This window comes from Gekko japonicus, unplaced genomic scaffold (assembly GCF_001447785.1).
Source record: "Gekko japonicus isolate JY-2015 unplaced genomic scaffold, Gekko_japonicus_V1.1 scaffold2974, whole genome shotgun sequence".
NCBI lineage: Eukaryota > Metazoa > Chordata > Lepidosauria > Squamata > Gekkonidae > Gekko > Gekko japonicus.
The window spans coordinates 59212-71524 of NW_015169875.1; positions in this window are offsets into that span (position 1 = coordinate 59212).

The window sequence follows — 12313 nt, forward strand, 5'->3', positions numbered from 1 at the left end:
CCGCTGAGGAAAGGAGGACATCTTGCTGGGTGGTTCCCTCTGTCCAACTTCCTGTCTCTTGCCTGTGGGAGTCACCCTCTTCAGTTCTGGTAACTCCGAAAGCAGTAAGACTGTAAAGTCAATTCAAGAAAAGGGAACAGAGCGACAACCTAGATGAGGAAAAAACAGGCAAACGGTACTCGTGAGACAAGATAAGAACATAAGAGAAGCCAATGTTGGATCAGGCCAATGGCCCATCCAGTCCAACACTCTGGGTGCGTTCAGACGCGGCGTTTGCAATGGTATAAGTGCCAGTTGCAATTGATGTACTTACTGGCGTTCACACGGCGAACATCTGCCTTCTTTAACTGTTGCAAAGCCCTTTAAACCGTTGTACTCTGCCACTAGGTCCCCAAGTGGTGGTATCCTGAGTACAACGTTTGTAATCGCTGTACCCGCCGTCTGATTGCTCTCCACCGGTGTCTAGCCACTTCCGTTCGGAAGCCTGAGTCTCCAATTTTCCCTCCGCCATTTTTTTTTTAGGTTGCTGATATGCGCTTGGGCGAAGCTTCGCCCCAGCGTTTGTTTTTTTAAAAAAGAAAAGGCCCTTAGTTTAACTTTCCAAAGGAGTCCGGGACTTCAGGGAGGCCAGTTTGGGCTTTAAACTTTAAAGGTAAGTCCTTACCTTTAAACTTTAAATGTAATATGGGGTGTTTTGAGCATGCGCAAAGATCGCCATTCTGTGGATGGCTGCCTATGCGCATGCTCAAATTGAGTTTTAAAAAACAAAAACAAAAAAACGCCGACGCCCGCTGCATGTGAACAGGCATACAGCGATGGGTTCCGCTGTGAGGGAGGTAAGTGTGATTGCGTTTCAGCCGGCATAAACTGCACCGGTTCCAACCGGTACAGTTTATGCCGGCTGAAACGGCGCGTCTGAACTGTGTCACACAGTGGCCAAAAATACCACGTACCATCAGGAGATCCAGCAGTGGGGCCAGGACACTAGAAGCCCTCCTACTGTTGCCCCCCCCCCAAGCACCAAGAATACGGAGCATCCCTTGCCCCAGAGTTCCTATCTATACCTTATACAACAAGAAGTGTACCTGCTGAATAACTGGTTTGATGACTTTGGGGGGGACAAGATGTCCCCTTTCCTCAGAGGAGAAGGACCCTTCATGGTAGGTGTCCAATGGTCGTTCTCCCTCTGAGGCAGAGGACATCTTGCTGGGACCTCCCAGAGCAGTGTCCTCATTTACTGGGTGGGTCATTGTCCTCCGGATCTAGAATATGTTGTAACTCACTTCCAAAAGCTGTGTCAGCTAAGTCCTAGAAGTTCACCTTAGAGTGCCCTACAAAGGTGGGTACTGATGACCATGTGTTCGCCTTTGCCTATCTCTTTGACTGTGGCGTGTTTTGGTTAGGGCTGTGTTGGTTGTGGCATTTTGAACTGAGTGTGCAGCGATCCCAGATGGTATTTGAAATCTTGAGCTTGGTAAGCTTCAATAATGTAGGTCTTCAGGGAACTGCCAATGTCCACATAGACATCCTCCTTCCTTCATTCAGTGGAGAAACGATGATGAATAAGGAATCGATTTTAAGCGCATGTCGCTTCCAAGGCCCGCCACAGTTACTCCTTCGGATGGATAGGGTTAGGGTGAAATGAGGAAGACAGCCACTATCTAAACGTCTCAGGGGTCTTTTCCTGCAGGAGCGCACAGGAGCGGAGCTCTGGCAGTAAAGAGCCCAGGGGGCAGGCACATGCAACAAGCCAAACCCCCTGCTCCCAGCAGCCCTCAGTCAGAGCAAGAAGCAGCCAGGTAAGTCACAGAGCCCCCCCCCCTCCAAAACAGTCCAGTGGCACTTTTAAGACCAAGTTTTATTCAGGTACAAGCTCGCCCTCCTCTGTGAGGACAGATCTGCACGTCCCCCCCCCCAATAGCTACCAATCCAAAACAGTCCAGTGGCACCTTTAAGACCAAGTTTTATTCAGGTACAAGCTCTCCCTTCTCTGCGAGGACAGATCTGCACATCCCCCCCCCCACCAATAGCTAGCAATCCAAAACAGTCCAGTGGAGTCTGAGTGGTGGGTGTTGCCTTCTGACACACATCCGGTGATGTCAGGGGGCGTCGTATATGCAAATGAGTTGTGCTAATGAGTTATGCTAATAAGCCCCTGCACCACTTTTTCTACGAAATGACCCCTGGTCGTAGTTCTCCAAAAAGGGTTAGAATACAGGGAAGAGCAGTGAAAAAGAATGATAGGAAGTATATAGAAGTAGTGAAGACAGAGGATCTATGAGGCCGAATAAAGAATGTAGAGTTTTAAAGATTAGGTAAAGGCAAAGCCTGATCAAAGCCGCTCTCCCTGTTGAGGCAGGAGAAGATCCGAAGAGGGTGACTCCGACAGGCAAGAGGCAGGAAGTTAAAAACAAAAATGAAAAGTGGGAATCACCCAGGAAGATGTTTGGTGCAGTGGTTTGGTGTAGTGGTTAAGTGCGCGGACTCTAATCTGGGAGAACCAGGTTTGATTCCCCACTCCTCCACTTGGACCTGGCTGGATGACCTTGGGCAAGCCGTAGTTCTGACAAGAGCTGTCCTTGAAAAAGAGCAGTTTCTGTCAAGAGCTCTCTCAGCCCCGCCCACCTCACAGGGTGTCTGTTGTGGGGAGGGGAAGGGAAAGGAGTTTGTAAGCCGCTCTGAGACTCCTTTGGGTAGTGAAGAGCAGGGTATAAATCCAATCTCTTCTTCTCCGCCTCAGAGGGAGAGTGTTTCGTCCTCATCAGGCTGACTTTTGTGTACTTCTTTCTTGGGATTAATTTGCTACGTCACATCCCCCCCCCCCTTGTCTGTGGGAAGCCTGTAGGGACTCAAAAAAAAAAAAAAAAAAAAAAAAAAAAAAAAGAGGGGAGAAAATCTAAACCGACAAAGCACAAACCTCCAAAGGAAGTTTAGAAAACTGACTGAGGGCCGAAAGTTAAACACATAAGTAAGTGTACAGAAGAGTGTTTATTACAAAGACATATAAAAACCTAGTAGGGGCCCAAATAAAGCCTCACGAAATGTTCAAAGTTACAAATACACACACAAAAGTGACAGTGATGTGACCTGATGCGTTTCGGCTCACACGAGCCTTCTTCAGAGGTCAAGTAGTGCAAAATACAACAAGCAACAGAGCCCCTGGAACACATGCGAGGCAATTGACAATAAATAAAATAGGACCGAAATTGGAATGCGGTACAGAAAGATAACAGCGTTCCGTGCGCCTCGGTGTTTAGTCAGGCCGGCCACATGACCACGGAAACGTCTTCAGACAGCGCTGGCTCTTCGGCTTAGAAACGGAGATGAGCACCGCAACCCTAGAGTTGGACTCGACTGGCTTTCGAGCAAGGGAACCTTAACCTTTACCTTTACAGAAAGATAAAAGACGTTTTAGATTAATTAATAATTCAATTCGAAAATTCCATCCAATATTAAAAAAAATATTAATCTAAAACATTTATTATCTTTCTGTACACTTCTGTTTTTAACTTTTGGCCCTCAATCAGTTTTCTAAACTTCCTTTGGAGGTTTAGCCGGTAGGGGCTGCCAACCCTAGAGAGGGAAATTTCTGGAAACTTGGGGGTGGCACCTTGGAGTCTGGGGTGATAAGGGAGGCTCATGGGACTGATACTCAGGGCTATTTTGGGGCAGGAACACACAGGAACGGAGTTCCGGCTGGCTCCTGAGTTGGCCACGCCCAGCTGGAACTCATTAGCATAACAGGCCACACCCAACAGCAGAAACTCATTAGGATTGGCTTCATTAGGGGTGTGTGGCCTAACATGCAAAGAAGTTCCTGCTCGAAATGTTCAAAGTTACAAATACATACACAAAAGGGACAGTGATGTGACCTGATGCGTTTTGGCTCACACGAGCCTTCTGGGTGTGGCTGGACAACCACACTTCTGGGGGTGTGGCCTAATAGGCTAATGAGTTCCTGCTGTTGGGTGTGGCCTATTATGCTAATGAGTTTCTGCTGGGCTTTTTGTACCAAAAAAGCCCTGCTGATAGTTGTAGCCTGGAGATCAGATGTAATCTCGAGAGATTTCCAGACCCCACTTGGAGGTTGGCAACTCCAGTGGGCTGGTTTTGCAGACTTCTGTGAATCACAAAAGGGGTCTGCCCTGGAAATAAAAATCCTCAAGACGATGCATCTTGCCAGGAAAGGGCTTCCCTACTCATCTGTATGGCAGCTCATTAACTCCTGGAGACTTTTAGATGTCAGCAGAGACAGGGAAGACGCGTGATCTTAAGCGGAGAATTTGTCAGAACTGGAATTGGGAATCTTGACACTGCAAAAGGTTCTCGGCTTTGAACTGAAATGTGACCTGCAAGTATGGTAGTTAAATCACATGAGACAACAGCGACCTCTACGGGCTGCCTACAAATGTTTTAGGTACTATGTCAGTACAAGTCTGTGCATTTCAACCATGAAGCCACAGCTTCTAGGGGGAGAAATGGGATACTTATTTCTTGCCCTGCCTTGGGGTCCCAAACATATTTACCCTTATATATGTCATGGGGGTGGGGAGTGAACATCGCTATTACCTGGCCACTTTCCCAGCTGCCTCCTCCTGAGACCTAGGGTTGCCAACTCCAGGTTTGGGAGTTCCTAGAGATTTGAGGCAGAGCCTACAGGGGGTGGGGTTTGAAGAGGGGAGGAGCTTCAGTGGAGTAAAAACACCACGGAGTCCACCCTCCAAAGCAGCTATGGAGCTGATCTCTAGAGATCAGTTGTCCTTCCAGATCTACAGGTCCCACCTGAAGAGTTGGCAACCCTTGTCTATTCGTGAGTGGCAGCAAGTCTCCGGGCTGAGGTCTGTCACATGACCTTCTGCCTGACCCTTTGATCTGAAGATGCCGGGGCCTGAACCTGGGGCCTTCCGCACGCAAAGGAGCTTGCTCTGCCACTGCGAAAGAAGCCACCCCCTCGCCATTTGATCCACGCATCATTTGCATGCCTTTTTCATTTCATAGTATTAGCAGGGGTCGTTTCGTAGAAAAAGAGCTAGGGGGACTCATTAGCATACCTCATTAGCATATGCCACACCCCCTGACATCACCGGACGTGTGTCATAAGGCCACACACACACACACACCAACGGTCCCGGCCGCCGGCGGCCTTGCAGCTCCACTGCCGAGCCCCATGAGGGGCCCGGCGGTGGACCTGCAAGGCTGGCGGGAGTGCGAGGAAGCCCCGCGAAGGCCCTCCCTGGCCCCAGGCAGGCAGGCAGGGGTGGGGAGAGGCAGGGAGGAAGCAACTTACCCTCCCTCTTCTCTTGCCTCCTCCTGGCTGAATGAGGGCCGGAAGCGGGGCGGCCGGAAGCGGGGGGCGGGGCTTCGTCATGTGCCCTACCCCCCCACCTCACCCGGGGGAACTGCAATCCCCCCCGAAATGACCTCTGAGTATTAGCGTCCATCTCAAATCCTTGAGATAAGAACAGGCTGAACATTTAAATGGCTGGATGAAACCCTGTATGACCCTTACCAGAACAATCGGCTAAGTAAAGGGATATACAGCATGAAGGATACGGGTTAAACGGGAAAAAGAGAGTAAAGACTCTGCTATGCCTAAGGCAGGGATCCCCAAGCTTTTTGAGCATAGGGACACGACAGCTATGGGGTGACATGATCGAGGTTTATAAAATTATGCACAGGATAGAGCAGGTAGAGAAAGAGGTACTTTTCTCCCTTTCTCACAATACAAGAACTCGTGGGCACTCAATGACATTGCTGAGCAGTCGGGTTAGAACAGATAAAAGGAAGTCCTCCTTCACCCAAAGAGTGATTCACACATGGAATCCACTGCCACAGGAGGTGGTGGCGGCTACAAGCATGGACGGCTTCAAGAGGGAATTAGATAGGCATATGGAACAGAGGTCCATCAGTGGCTATTAGCCACAAGGTATAGATAGGGACTCTGGGGCAAGTGATGCTCTGTCATCTTGGTGCTTGGGGGGGTCAACAGTGGGAGGGCTTCTAGTGTCCTGGCCCCACTGCTGGACCTCCTGATGGCACCTGGTATCTTTGGCCGCTGTGTGACGCAAGAATATTGGACTGGATGAGCCATTGGCCTGATCCAACATTGGCTTCTCTTATGTTCTTATGACACTTTTGGGATTCTGGCTCAGGGCAGGTGGCACAGCAACAAAATGGCTACTGCAGGAAACGGGGCCTGCCACAAAATGGCTGCCGCCGCTCACCTTCAGTCACGTAACTGAAGATCCTTGTGCTCTGGGGGAAGCTTTTGCCAAAGCAATATATATATTTAAAAAAAAAAAAAATCTGCACAGCCAATCAAATATCCAGTGGTCCATCAGAGGCCTTGGGTCAGTCACAAGCTCTGGCACAGCTGTCCTTGAAAAAGAGCAGTTTGTGTCAGAGCTCTCTCAGCCCCACCCACCTCACAGGGTGTCTGTTGTGGGGTGGGGAAGGGAAAGGAGTTTGTAAGCCGCTCTGAGACTCCAAGTGAAGGGTGGGGTATAAATCCAATCTCTTCTCTTATTCTACTGTGATCTATTTGTACTTCAAAGAAAAGACCATGCTAATAAGGGAAGAAATCTGAAAATCCATTTCTGAAAAAGGCAACTCAAGAGGTTTAATTCCTGCAAAGCCTGATCAACAGCTCCCTGCTGACCTCTAGTGGGTTCCGTGGGGAAAGCAACAGGAAAAGGTTTTCCTTTGGTTGGCAAGAGAAACGAAAGTCAGGTAAAGACATCTCCATGCTGAGGTCTAGCAACTTGGAAATTGGTAAATTCCTGACCTGAACATGACAGGAAACCTATGCTATGCATTTTACCACACAAACCACAGAAGTTGCACAGGCCCATACGGAGGGGTTTAATTTAAAAGCAGTAGAAAAGAGCAAGAGTCCAGGAGCACCGTAAAGACTAACAAAATTTGTGGCAGGGTAGGAGCTTTCGTGAGTCACTGCTCACTTCTTCAGATACAGCTAGAATGGGAGTCCATCTGTCCTATATATAGGGAAGAGGAGTGATTTCAGATACTGAATGACATTTGACATTAGCAGGTGAATACCAATAGCAGGTGAATGGCAACAGCAGGCGTGATTGGATTTGGTGTGATATTCAGAGGGTTGGTAAGCATTGGTAATGAGACAGGAAACCTAGGTCTCTTTTCAGTCCAGGATGATGCATTGCCTTGAGCTTCATTATCAGTTGCAATTCTATAGTCAATCAAGTTTATTACAGTCATAGACCAGTATAATAGAAGACAAGACAGCAGTCTCTCGTTCTAACCAACATGTTAAGTCGCTCGCTTAACAAAGAAGTCGGAGAGTGATTCAGCAAGAACACAACTTTATTCTTCAACTTGAAAACAACTCCAACACGGATCAACATCTGTTAGCCAGAACAGAACAGTTTAGCTTTTACATTGCAGTTGTCCTGCTTTTAAACTCTCCGGGCTAATGTAGCCACACCCACTGTACAAATACCAACCAATATGGTTGTTCATATAAGGACCAATCACAGACGTTCCTGCTCAGGGAGCTTGCTGTAAGGTGATTGGCTAGGTGCTTCCTGGGCTAGCAATGCGATTGGATGGATTTGGATCCTAGCCCAGGACGAAGCTCAACATGGCATGTCAATTAGTGGTTTCACATACATCATGCATTCAATGGCAACTATTGAATACATTACACAACACATCTTAATTTTAAAGCGGTTATTCTTTGATTGGACCCCTGCATTATGAGACTAACATTTGAAAGGAGAATTTAAAAGTCTTGTGTCACAATTAAAGCCTAATTGATTTATTTCATTCTGGCATAAACTGGCACCTGAAGTAGTGGGCTCTGCTTTAGACAGCTTATGCTGGAATGCAAACACACCCCTCCCAACTAGTTTGACTTTACAGCACAACAAAAACCCAGTTTATTTTTGCTGGGCTGGACCTCAGCCTTTGTAAGCATCTGTGGTGATATTTCTAGCGGCTGTGAACTTTCTCCTAACATGGTAGGCTTTACGATTGGCCTTCTGGCGCCTGCGGTCATGTTTGCCATTTTGAGACAAACAGTGGTTGCCATGACAAAATGGCTGCCATGGGGCATGGAGCCAATCATAAAATGGCTGCCTTGGGACATGGGACCAAACAAAATGGCTGCTATTGGGACCATGTCCAATCACAAAACAGTGGGAGGTCCCGCAACATGTTAGGAGATCCCAAGCTAAGTATCCTCCTACAAGGGAGTTAGCCATTTCCCAATCCGTGTTCCCTGTGGATGTGTAATGAATTCAATAGCCGCCATTCAATGCATGATGTATGTGAAACATCTAATTGACTTGCCATGTTGCGCTTCGTCCTGGGCTAGGATCCAAATCCGTCCAATCGCGTTGCTAGCCCAGGAAGCACCTAGCCAATCACTTTACAGCAAGCTCCCTGAGTGGGAACGTCCGTGATTGGTCCTTATACGAACAACCGTATTGGTTGGTATTTGTACAGTGGGTGTGGCTACATTAGCCGGGAGAGTTTTAAAAGCAGGACAACTGCAATGTAGAAGCTGAACTGTTCTGTTCTGGCTATCAGATGTTGATCCGTGTTGGAGTTGTGTTCGAGTTGAAGGACGAAGTTGTGTTCTTGCTGAATCACTCTCCGACTGCTTTGTTAAGCGAGCGACTTAACAGGATGGAAAGGTGAAGTCTCTCAAGGACTTCGGAAGAGCTTTCTATTTCCACGAAGTGAAGGTGGAAGAACTCCACGACCGGCTCTTTGCTTCAGGGAAGAAGAAAGTAGGTGTCAGGAAACAGATCGGCAGCCATCGGAGTGCCCACGGGGATCACGAAGATAAGCCGACTATTGTAACCTCATGAATGTATAAGCCGACTGTATACAAGTCGTCCGCCTATGATGAGTCCTCAGATCTCAATGGAAACAACAGCCCTGACCAAGTTGAAGTGAGTCATCGCAAACTCTTCTGGAATTTCCCAAACTGGAGTTATCCAATCCAAATACCTTTATTGGCATAAAAATTGCAGTTGGCAACCAGAGGTGTTTTTGTCTGCATGTGGATCCCTAGAAACGTCTGTTATACCCGTTTCTGGAAATAGAATGTGATCCAGTATGAAATCAGAATACAAAGCCAATGTGATGTACTAGTTAGGTTCTCAGACAAGACTTTGGGCAGACAGACCCAGGTTCGAGTTCCCACTTGTGCTGTGGAAGCTTGCTGGGGGACCTTAGACCAGTCATGCTCTGTTTAACCTGTTTCCGAAGATACTTTCGGGTGGGTAGCTGTGTCTGGAAGAGAATGATGTTTGCCGCTTGGGGCCCCCCCACGGGGGAGAAAGTCGGGGTACGAATGAAGTAAATAAAGAAATAAAAACAACTAGATCCAGGAAGGCATTTCTTTTTTCTTGCTACTCGGCTTCCCAGCAGTTCAACTTACGAAAAACCTTTTAAAAACATCCCTTTTAGTGGCTGCCGTTTTGCAATTCCGGCCCTCTTTTGTGACATCTGTGAAACCTGATAACAGTTTCACTTCTGCCACCCTTTCCTTCCAGCACAGACCACGAGGTTAACTCCCTTGGGTCATTCGCCTCCCTGCCCCATTGTGTACTATGCCCTGTTTCCCAGCCTGGGGGTCAGGACTCAAAAGTGGGCCACAAAGCCTCTGCGAGTGGTTTGTGGGCCAGCCCTCCTTCCCTTCCCGCCGCTCTCTTTCGTATTTGGGAAACCGAGATCTGACCCCGCAAACAGTTACCTTCCATGTCATGTTCTAGTTGGTGTTTTTTTCTTCGCTGCAGATACAGTTGATCAAGAAAAACATGTCCTGATGGTTTTTACAGGGTTGTCAGGTCCCCCCGTCTTCTTTGACCTTCCGTCTTTCCCAGCATCAGGGTCTTCTCCAGCGAGTGCTCCCTTCTCATTGGTTGGCCAAAGTATTTGAGCTTCAGCTTCAGTATCTGGCCTTCCCAGGGGTCATGTCGTAGAAAAAGAGGTGCAGGAGCTCATTAGCATAACTCATTAGCATGACTTATTTGCATGTGCCACACCCCCTGACATCACCGGAAGTGTGTCAGAAGGCAACACCCACCGCTCAGGCTCCACTGGACTGTTTTGGATTGGGGCAGGGGTGGGTGGGAACGTGCAGATCTGTCCTCACAGAGGAGGGAGAGCTTGTACCTGAATAAAACTTGGTCTTAAAGGTGCCACTGGACTGTTTTGGACCAGGGGGCTGGGAGGAGCTCTGCAACTCACCTGGCTGCTTCTTGCTCTGACCGAGGGCTGCTGGAAGCAGGGGGTGGGGCTTGTTGCATGTGCCCATCCCCTGGACTCTTTACTGCCGGAGCTCCGCTCCTGTGCGCTCCTGCAGGAAATGACCCCTGGGCCTTCCAGGGAACAGTCAGGGTTGATTTCTTTTAGGATTGACTGACTTGATCTCCTTGCAGTCCAAGGGACTCTCAAGAGTCTTCTCCAGCACCATAGTTCAAAAGAATCTATTCTTCGGCGCTCGGCCTTCCTTATAGTCCAACTCTCGCAGCCATACATGACTACTGGGAATACCATTGCTTGGACCATGCGTATTTTTGTTGGCAGGGTGATGTCTCTACTTTTTATCATGCTGTTTAGGTTCCCCATCGCTTTCCTCCCAAGGAGCAGGCGTCTTTTAATTTCATGGCTGCAGTCACAGTCTGCGGTGATTTGATGACTAGGGAGCCATGTACCTGATGTTATCTGCAGGTCGTCTTGAAGAAACAGGCTCTGAAGAACTGCTCTTCCAAAAGCAGCATCAGTTTTAGCACAGTGCATCACCACCAGGAACTGGGGGTAGGGTAGCCAGATTCAGTCTGGAAAACTCCTGGAGATGTCCAAATGAAGCCTGGGTACGATGCCAGAGCCCCCCCCCTCCAAAGCAGCTAGCATGGAGTTTTGGACCTGGGTGTCACCAGTACGCTGTTAACACCCAGCTGTATCTGTTATTGGACAGCTACTCGGATGATAGGAGCTGCGGTGGCTCAAGTGGTTAAGACGCTGAACTGCAGGCTGTGGAAGGTCCGTAGTTCAGCAGTTCGAGACCCGAGTGTGCCGCATGATGGAGTGAGCTCCCGTCTCTAGTTCCAGCTCCTGCCAACCTAGCAGTTCGAAAGCAAGAAATGGCAAGTCGATCAATAGGTACCACTTTGGTGGGAAGGTCACAGCGTTCCGTGCGCCTTGGTGTTTAGTCATGCCGGCCACATGACCATGGAAACGTCTTCGGACAGCGCTGGCTCTTCGGCTTTGAAACGGAGATGAGCACTGCAACCCTAGAGTTGGACTCGACTGGCTTTTGAGCAAGGGAACCTTTACCTTTACTCGGATGTCGCCCCACAGAATTTGGCTGTGGGCTTGGAGGTCGTGGTGGGGTGGTGCAAAAACAGCAGGTTGAGACTGAATCCAACTAAGGTGGAGTTCTGTGGTGGGGGTGGTGGGGGTCTTCAAGGCTGGGGCCTAGGATTTCTGCTGTTGACGGGGTGCCATTCACACCGGCGCAGTTCATCAAGAGTTTGGGTGTGGTTTTGCGTGCCTCCTTGAATACGGAGGCCCGAGTCACACGTATGGCCAGTCTGGTGTTTTTCCATCAATGCCAAGCTTGGTAACTGGCCCCTTTCCTGTCGCACCCGGGCCTAGCCGTAGTAATCCATGCAATGGTCTCCTCCAGGCAAAGCTACTGTAACTCCCTTTACTCTGGCCTGTCCTTGAGATTGACCTGGAAGCTCCAGCTGATCCAGAACAGCTGATCCAGAGCAGGAACGCACAGGAACGGAGTTCTGGCTGGCTCCTGAGTTGGCCACGCCCAGCAGGAACTCATTAGCATAATAGGCCACACCCAACAGCAGAAATTTATTAGGATTGGCTACAAGAAGATCAAATCCGTCAATCCTAAAAGAAATCAACCCTGACTGTTCCCTGGAAGGCCAGATAACGAAACTGAAGCTCAAATACTTTGGCCACCCAATGAGAAGGGAGCACTCACTGGAGAAGAAGACCCTGATGCTGGGAAAGATTGAGGGTCAAAGAAGACGGGGACGGCAAAGGATGAGATGGTTAGACAGTGTCATAGATGCAACGAACATGAAACTGAGCAAACTTCAGAGGACGGCGGAAGACAGGAGGGCCTGGCGGGAGCTGGTCCATGGGGTCGCAAATAGTCACTCACTGCCAGCAGAAACGCGATCAGACTCACCCTCCATCTTGTGAATGCCTCTGTTGGACGCCCGCTCACACGCTGCGGGCGTCGGCGTTTTTTTTTTAAGCAGTTTGAGCATGCGCACAGGCAGACATTCAGCGAATG